The sequence below is a fragment of the Amborella trichopoda genome, chromosome 9 (assembly GCF_054954075.1).
Source record: "Amborella trichopoda isolate Santa Cruz 75 chromosome 9, AtrichopodaSantaCruz75HAP2 v2.0, whole genome shotgun sequence".
Lineage (NCBI taxonomy): Eukaryota > Viridiplantae > Streptophyta > Magnoliopsida > Amborellales > Amborellaceae > Amborella > Amborella trichopoda.
The window spans coordinates 34,664,470-34,672,525 of NC_142344.1; the positions used below are offsets into that span (position 1 = coordinate 34,664,470).

The following is an 8,056-nucleotide window of genomic DNA, read 5'->3' on the forward strand; positions in this document are numbered from 1 at the left end:
CAGTTAAAAGTAATGGTATAGTTGTCTCATTTTGCAATATGCGGATGACACACTAGCTTTTTGTGGGGAAAATGATGCAGAAGTTTAGACTTTAAAAAGGTTTTTAAGATGTTCTGAAATGGTAATTGGGCATAAAGCTAATATGAAAAAAACAAGCATTATTGGGGTGGCATGTGAGAGAGAGGTTGTTGTGGGAATTGCTAATCTTATTAACTGTGGTGTTGGACAGTTTCCTGTGAAATATTTGGGCCTACCTTTAATTGATTCAACAAGAATGTCTGTCATATGGGACTTTGTGATTCAAAGGATGCAATATAAACTAGATTGTTGGAAGGATAAATTATTATATTTGGGTGTTCAATTGACTCTCATCAAAGTTGCACTTGCAAATATGCCATTGTATTATATGTCTCTGTTTAAGATGCCAAGTTCTGTTGCTAAGTAATTTGAGTGTGTTATGTTGCTAAGTAATTTGAGTGTGTTATGTTGCTAAGTAATTTGAGTGTATGATGAGAAGGTTTTTGTGGGGTGAGAATGATAACAAGCAACCTGATTAAATGGGAGAAGGTATGTACGCCTATTGTGGATGATGCGATGGGGATTAGAAGATTGAAAGTTATGAATGGGTTGTTGTTAGCAAAATGGTGGTGCACGTGTGCAAATGAAAATAATCAACTTTGGAAACGAATTTTAGGAGAAAAATAAGGTGAAGATAAGATAAGATTCAAACTTTTCCATTAGGTCGAGCAAAAAACAATATAAATCACCAACATTTGTAAGGCCAATGTACATAATGGACTACCAAGAAACAATATGGACTATCAAGATATTTGCCCTTTTCAATGCAAAGCCTCATTTTACCTTTTATTGAGAGAGAGAGAGGAAATGCATTTGTCTCTTGCGAGAGAGGAGGAAAGAATCAGATTGCATGTTAATAGATGTCAAATCATTGTTGCTAAAAGATGCCCTGGCCATTAGAGATGATGTTTCCGCTAGTGTCCTTAGCCTTTCTTGCAGGACCTCACTCGCATCTGAAGCCTGGCCCTCTGATTGTCTCGACATAAACCAACAATCACCCTGAGCATTGTAAGTCCGTAACCCCACAACCGGGGATACAACAAATGCCTCCACACCAGGATAATCAAGCAAGCCACTCCTAGAAACAAAGTGACCCAATGAATGGTTCGTCAAAAAATGCAGCTCGAAAGATACCCTCTGGAATCTGATAAATTGGATTACCAAGAAACCGAATAAATTGAAAGAGAAAAATCGGATTTCAAAGGAAGAATGTTTTAGATCTGTCGATTTTAGAGACAATTAGTTTTCAAAAATGTCGGTTTCAGAGAGTTTTCCCGAGGTTGTTTTTCAAATGCGGATTTCTATAGGTAAGTTTCAAATCTTGCGATCTTAGTCGGTGGTTTTCTATGTGCGGTTTTTGGGGTGGTGGTTTCGGTAGTGTTTTAGGCATGGCGGTATTAGTGAATGGTTTTGACAGAATGGTTTTGCATAATGATTTGTAGAGTGGTTTTGCATAGTGATTTGCATAGGAGTTTTGCATGGCGGTCTCCATGAGTGGTTTTTTCTAGGCTCTGATACCATTTGAGAAATCTATATTTTTCTATATATTAAACTTATGGAAGAAAATCTCACATAAGTATACAAAGGTGGTACAAAAAAGAAAAGAAAATCATACAGCCTATATGATATATAAAAAAGACAAAAAAAAAATATCATAATTGTTTACGATGCAAATCAGAGAGATCTCCAAAGGAAGATCCCTCTAATCTGAATACCATAAACTCATTTTAAGAGTGAGCGACAGAGAGTGGGGAAAATCAAATTTGAATATGAGGTCAAATCTATTAAAAAAACGAATAGATCCTCTCTCAGATCAGTGACAGAGCCAACATAGATAAAAAAAAAAACGAAATATTGAATGAATAAGAATAAAAACCTATATCTAACAATAGAACTGAAAAATAAAAGAAAATATGATGAGAAAAATACCCAGCAAACCCGTAGCTTTGAGGCCTCAACCGTATCAGAACCGGCTGAGTTTATGGCTTGCATCCTCTTTCTCTCTCATCAGGTTTTGACCAGGCCTTGGCATGGTTGAACTAGAGTTTTGCTTATCTAAGCTAAAAGTTGGTTTCAGGGGAGGGCTAGGGCTTAATATTGCATCTCTAGATCTAGATTTTGTCATGGTTTTCTTCCTATGCTCTCTCTATCTCTCAAATTTCCTGGCCTATGGGTTCACAAAGTGTAACCCAAATGGGTCACAAAATGTGTTTATATAAAGGCTCAAATCATACTAGAATAGATATATACCAATTTCAAGCAGATTTGCCAGCTTAATTTCCATTTTGGGGTTCAAAAGGAACCCAAAATGTACCAAAATTAGTAGTTGCATTTTTATGATATTACTTACCAAAAATCAGGTAAAAATAAGTTGTTTTGCTATTTTTACTTGATTTATTCCTAAAAAAATGGCCTTGAACCTGCAATACGGATTCGATGATACTCCTCTATGATGACTCACCCGAATGCGGGTTGGCTGGCCAAAAGGATAAGGGATAGAGGGCGACGAGAATCTCCGTATCCGCGTAGGCACTATGCGCTCGAGTTATCAAGGCGACCGAAAGGGTTCGAACCCTGTTGACTATCGGCTCAGGATGACTCCTCTCGAATGACTGAGGAAGAGAGCATATGCGTCTCTCACAACTAGTGTTCGCAAAATTGAACCGGAACAGTTAATCGGACAGGGGCACGGAAGGCTTTTAACCGGTCTAACCGGTAAACCGGCTGATTCAAGCGCTCTAACCAAGCAAGTCCCGAACGATCAAAAGAGTATTGAAAAAAACAAAAAAGATACAAAACAAAATCTACAAAAATATGAAAAGCATATAAAGAATGTGATTAAAACAAAACACACTCAAATGAAGTTGAAAATTATTGAAAAAATTTGATTTTAGTGAATCAATTTGTGCCTAGGGGTATCTTTACCATAATGTAAATAATATTAAAATAGTGTTAAAAAATTGACTTGACCAACTCTTTTTTTAAATGAAAATGAGAAAAAAAAAATAGTTATATACAATATAGACCATTCTTTTTGTAAATACGTAGTAAATGACATATTGGTCAATAGATCTAATAGGGAATTAAATAGTCTATGGTACATTGGTTAGTGGGTTTAATAACAAATTATTTCTTTACAAGAACTTTCAAGTTTGATTCATGTGAGCAAGTAAATTTTTTGAACTTCTTACCAATGTAATGAATTCTTAGAATTGTTAAAATGAACCACATCAATGTTTAAAAAGAATGAATTCTTAGAGATGTTAAAATGAACAACACCAATGTTTAAAAAGAAAACCGCTGATGGCGGGATTCGAACCGTGGTTCGTTTAAAGTATAGTCGTCAGCGCTAACCAATACACCATTCTAAAATATTTGATATAAATGTGAAGTAGTATTCTATTTAAATCATAAGAAATCGGTTGATCACCAAAACCGCCCAAAATCAGAACCGACCACTGACTGGTTCCTATCTAACCGGGTGGTTAGAGGTTAGGTCGACCAGTTTTGTGAACACTGCTCATAACTCAACTCAGCTGTACAGAGAGGAAGTTAGAGCGATGATCAGGGTTGGAACTCTTAGGCTGGCCTTGAAAGATATTAAGTTCGAACGTATGTGGGATAGCGAGATACTACGCGGGACTGCAGGTTTTACTGCGTTTACACTCGAAACGCAAAGGATAAAGAGATGTGATTGTGTGTTGGCCGTGGGCATGAGTCACTACGTGGGGCGAGGAAGAGTGAAGAGAGAGAGAATAAAAGAAAAGAGAGAGATTGAAGCCACATGATTAGGAAGGGCCATGAGTAGTTTCTCTCTCTGAAAATTTTTCTCTCTCCTCGGCATGGGATTTAGGGTTAGAAGCAAAAGACAAGCGAAAACAAGCTTAATGCCTCTATTACGTTGATGAATGATCCAGCCTTTTTACAAATGACCTAGGCTTGTATTTATAGAGGATCTACAAAACAGGGGTGGATGCTCAAAACTAAGCCTAATTACAAATAAAATAAATTATAATAAATTTCCAAATTAAAGAACAATGACCAAAAAACCCCTTAAACCTTTTGTGCTAATGACAAGACCATCCATCTTTAAGGGGCCTCTCGCCATTGCCAGCTCTTGGAAGCTTTTCTGGATGGTTGTGGCGATGATTCAGATGATCCATCATTGTAGTCTTGATGCTTGCTTGATTCTGAAGAGTTCCGATGTCTTTCGATAGTCTTGAGGCAGACTTTTTCCCGAGAGGTAGAAATCTGGCTTGAACATGAACTTTGGTCATTATTGTAGTGTGATCCGTGGTGTTCCAAGTCTTTATTTTGATTACAAATTAACGAGGATACTTTTTTTAGCATAAATTTTTGTTTGTTTTGGTCCTTGCTTGAAGTACTTTCCGATCTCAGGAGATCACTGAAAAAAGGAATTTCGACGACCTAGCGATCTTGCTTTCTTCAACCTTGGAATCTACATTTTATCCGACCAAAGATTGAGTGTAAAAGTTATACCGGCTTGTAGACCATCGTAATACGGTCTCAGCGGACCTATCTTTGTGCTGATCCGATGTACAGATCTCGAGTTATGCTTCATGAAGTCCGAGATGTCTTTTCTTTAAAAACTCTAATTTCCATGGTTTTGAGCTCGTCCTCTTTCTAGAAAAACTTTGGCTCTAGGTCACATCACAACACATGCCATATGTCAAAATGACTGGGTCATCGAGACCTAGAATATTTCAGAATTTGAGCTTGTTCCGATTTCAATCGAGACATCTATGGGTGTTTTTGTAAAATGATCTCCAGATGTGGAGAACACAACCTCCATGAACAGCGACTGGTTTGGTGAGGCCACACCACAATAGTGTACGCCCTACCCATTTGGGGTAATTTGGGCCCATAATGTTCCCGGTAGGTCCGATTGAGCCCTAATTTGGTCCCTAGGGGTTTTTCAGCATTCTGGATGCAATGACAATGGTCTGGTATTTAAAGGCCTAGCATAAGGCTGCAGTTGTAAGGTCTCATTTTGGTATGATAGTACTTGTCCAAAGGTTGCCTAGTGTTAGACTTATCGTAGGCACCAGCAGGACCAAATCGTCACTGGATCTCTCCTTATTTGCTCTAGGGATGAAAGTACATAAAAAATGATGTACAAGAACTTGCCCCAACGAATGTTGCGATTCGAGAGAAGCGAGAAGTGCAATCATTCAGAATGAGATTTTGTTGTCGAAGTTCATCTTTTCGAATCCTCACTAAGACATGTCTTTATTGCCTCTTAACAAACATTTTTTTCTTTTCTATCACCGGCATCAGCACGATCTTGAGGAGGATATCATGCTAAGCTTCCTTCTGAAGAGGGTTGACCGAAGTGGACTCTAACCATTGGGGATCTTGTTTAAGGGCTTCATTCTCAATGCTATTGGAATCTCTTTTTTTTTAGAGAGCGTGTCAATAGGCTGCCTTGTGAAGGGCTTACTATTCCATGTCAACGATGCCTCCTTATTGGACTAGCTAGTGAGTTTTCTAGGTGGGCTTTGCCCCATTTTAACTAGTGAGGGATTCTTGGCTCTAAGGCCGGAATTTTGATTTTTGGCTTTGGGGCCGGGGATTTTGATTTTTGGCTCCACGGCTCGGGATTTGATTTTTGGCACTGGGGCCCGAGATTTTGATTTTTGGCTCTGGAGCCGGGGATTTTGATTTTTGGATTGGCGCTAGGGCCGAATTTGTTTTTTATTGGCATTGGGGCAAGGGTTTTTTATTGACTCTGGGGCTGAAATTTTTTATTGTGCTGGGGTTGAAATTTTTGATTGGCGTTGGGGCTGGAATTTTTTATTGATGCTAGGGCCAAAAATTTTGATTGGCGCTTAAGCCGAAATTTTTTTATTGGCGCTGAGGCTGGAATTTTTTGATTGGCGCTGAGACTGGATTTGTAGATGGCAGAAGTCATCCCTGTTTAGGGAGGCCTGTCAACCCTTTCAGGTTTTAGTCCAAACGCCCTTACGGGTTTTCACTTGAAGTGGGCAGGAGTGATGCCACAAAACGTGGTTTTCGCCGACTCCTTTTTGAGGCATTTTTACTCGTGACTTTTGATTAGGTGCCTCGATCTCGCCTTCCCGGATCTAGGTGATCGGGTGACAAGTGTCTCAGGCTCGGAAGACCAAGGACCTGAGATTGCTCTCTCGTGAACCTTGTTCAAGAACAAGGGCAGGTATCCAACTAGTGAGAGAGGAATTTTGGATGTGAGGTGGGGACCAACCTCACCTGGGTCCGTGAATTACTCGGGTTGACTCGCGTGGGCGCCCTCTTAGATCAAGATAGAAAGCCCCCCAGCTACTTCAGCTGGTTTGGAATCGCCTCCCTTGACCTGCAATCTCCTTGTTTTCTACACAACACTGCTATGGTTAATTTGCAATACAAGTGGGCTGAAAGGCCCACCCTTATCTTAGGGCAACGCACATTCCTAAGTCTAAGAATGTGCGAAGTTAGGGTGATGAAGTAGAAGGTTTGAATGAGAGGAGAAAATAAGAGGGTACTCAATGAGGGGATGAGGCTATTTTGGATTGGCACAGCTGCAATACTATTCGAAACCAAGATCAACATGACTGTTCTAATCTGGTGTGGCAGTAAGACGGGTATGGTACTTGGGACAAGCACGATGGCAATACTTCTCAACAGCCATACCGCTATGACAACACTAGACTGAGTCCACCCTAGGTCAAGTGAGAATAGAATGAAGAAAATGCATGAGACGACAAAGAGATGGGGTCCCGATGGCGCTAAGCGTCACAACCCATAACCGTGGAGTGGCAGTGTCACGGCCTTTGGACAGCACTAGGCAACTACTGTTCACGACTAGAGGGCAAGCGGTGAACCACAGACAGCCAGGCATCGCAGTTGGGGCAACACTAGAAGGCATCACACCCCTACGTGGGTTGTGATAGCCTCTGGTGAAGCACGTGACAATAGCCATTCACAAGGCACGCGAAGAAAATTCTTACCAAGGCACATGGCGGTAGGCGTGGGATGCAAGAAGAGCCCATGCATGGCGATAGGCACCGAGCGCACGAAGAAAGCTTGGGGACGGTGATAAGCACCAAGCGTGTGAAGGAAGCTCGTGGACGGCAATAGGCACCGAACACACGAAGGAAGTTCACGGGCAGCGATAGGCACCGAGCGCCCGAATGAAGCTCGCAGACTGCGATAGGTGTTGCCGCGACCTCTAGAGGGCAGCGATGGGCATTGCCATCTACAATTGACGCGCAACGGGGGGATACCCCTGTGGGCATCAATAAGTTTCGTCGTCTGTGTTCTTCACTGAGGCGTCAAGGATACATTCGCGTATGGCGATGAGCAGCGCTGTTTGCTTGCCTCGCAGAGCGATAGAGATGAACTAACATAAGAGAGAAAGGAGCTCACGCATGATGCCATGCGCGACCTGTGAAACCACAAGAAGGGGAAAAAAGAAAAGAAAGAGGCATGAACGACACTGCCACTGTTGTGCATGGCCTTTGAGGGAGGCTTAGACGAAGAAGAAGAAGAAGAAAGAAAAGAAGAGAGAGAGGATTTACCTTGAGCCAAGGGGTACCTATCCAAAAGTTTCTCTCTCCTTACTCTCTCTCCAAACGTAACCCAACAATAAGAAGGAAAGGGAATTCTATTCAATAAAAATCTCTTTGGTGAAGGGTTTTCAAGCTTTATTTACATACAATGATGGTATGTGGTATATATAGAATTATGCCCAAACATGGGTAGATTGATCAAAATTAAATCTAATTACTGAAAATTAAGATTTAACTAAATTAAAAGAAATTAGAAAATAGGGTGCCAAATGCCAGATTTGCCCCTTCCTAACAAGTTGTGGAATTCTAAGACAGTCCCTGTGTTGCCTTAGAACGTGCATGATTTTTCATGGATGATCCAAGGTCTTCCTGATGCCTGTTGGATTGAAAAATGGTTGTTTTCTTATAGGGCTTGGAATGACGATCGATTTGAT

The 8,056-nt window shown here is 40.8% G+C and overlaps 1 long non-coding RNA gene across 1 annotated transcript; it reads right to left on the reverse strand.

The window, feature by feature from the left end:
- Nucleotides 1-704: 704 nt before the first annotated feature.
- On the reverse strand, nucleotides 705-2,323 carry LOC148780501 (uncharacterized). Its single transcript, XR_016041690.1, has 2 exons — nucleotides 2,008-2,323; nucleotides 705-1,156 (listed from the first exon to the last, which is right to left on the reverse strand). It is a non-coding gene; the product is annotated as an uncharacterized LOC148780501 (long non-coding RNA).
- Between the last annotated feature and the right edge of the window lie 5,733 nt (nucleotides 2,324-8,056).